We start from the raw sequence: 1,445 nt of genomic DNA on the forward strand, positions 1-1,445 counted from the left end.
AGCTTTCTCTACTCATCAAACCATTTACATATGAAGAAGTCACCCATCAAACTAATGATAAATATAAAAATAAACCCTTTAATTATGATTTAATCACAGACAAGATAATTAAAGAGCTTCCCAAAAAAAATCTTTAATCTTGATATAATTCAATATCGATGCAACTATGATACGTATTATGCATTCGATACTTTTCTAATTTTTCTAATGGAAAAATTTCATATATCATAATAATAAAATCTGATAAGCCCTTGGCATGAAATATCATTATATCGCCTTATCAGTCTTTTACCAATTCGAAAAATCGTTATTAAAATGTATAAAATCTATTTTAACGGTTCCAATATAATATCGGAACACCAATTCAGCTTTAGAAGAACTATATTATTCGATTCTTTAATAAGTTTATAGTCTAATCGATCATATAAGAAAAAATCTAGAATACAAATGATATTATTTTATCATTTTATTATATCATAAATATTAAATAGGCATTTGACAAAGTGTGGCATTTAATTTTGAAATTCTGCAAAAAAGTGTGCAAAGATCCATCCTATATCTAATCCATACAAACTTCTTCAAAAGAATCGCATCCATATTTGTAGATGATATTGCAATTCTTCACATGATAATCTCTTAAAAATCTCTCTAAAAATTATAAGAATACTTAAATAAGCTAATTGGTTTAAAAACTAAAATATACAAGTAAAGGAAAATAAATCAGTTCCTATCATCCTTATTCTGTGCAAAAACACATATCTCTTCAGTAAAATTAAATGAACTCAATAATTTCACAAAAAGAGTCAGTTAAATATTTTGACATGATTCTAGACAGGAAACAAACATAAAAAAAACATATTTAAACAAAATGTGCACAGCTTAAAATAAAAATAAAAAAATTAAAATATTTTAATTTATAAATAAAATTAAAAAATTAAAATGTTACATACTACTGTTATCACAAAATAAAAATTTATTAGCAGAATTGATTCACCGATATCTAACAATTAGACTTTTAGTAGACTAAAAAATATATTTTCTTAAATTTAATCAACAGATATACTAATTAAATTTGATATTTTTACAATAATTATAACTATATAATTATATAACTATAATTATAACTATTTATTTACAATAATAATTCATACATTTACAAGCTTATATAAATAACGATTTAATATAAGTTACTTCACATATTACAATACAATATATACAATAAATTTATTTACAATTTTGTAAAAGGAATTGATTGTAAATACTTTAAATCAATAAAAAAAATTTATCTGTTTTGTAGAAGATAGTATATCTTCAATTAATCATCGATTTGATAATCACTTTTAAAAAATAACTTAAAAAAAAATTTTTTAAAATGTCAACTTTTTTAATTCCATCGATAATTAAATACGTAAATATTTTATTTCCAAGATAATTTCATAGCATTT

Source organism: Apis dorsata, unplaced genomic scaffold (genome assembly GCF_000469605.1).
Source record: "Apis dorsata unplaced genomic scaffold, Apis dorsata 1.3 scaffold_492, whole genome shotgun sequence".
Lineage (NCBI taxonomy): Eukaryota > Metazoa > Arthropoda > Insecta > Hymenoptera > Apidae > Apis > Apis dorsata.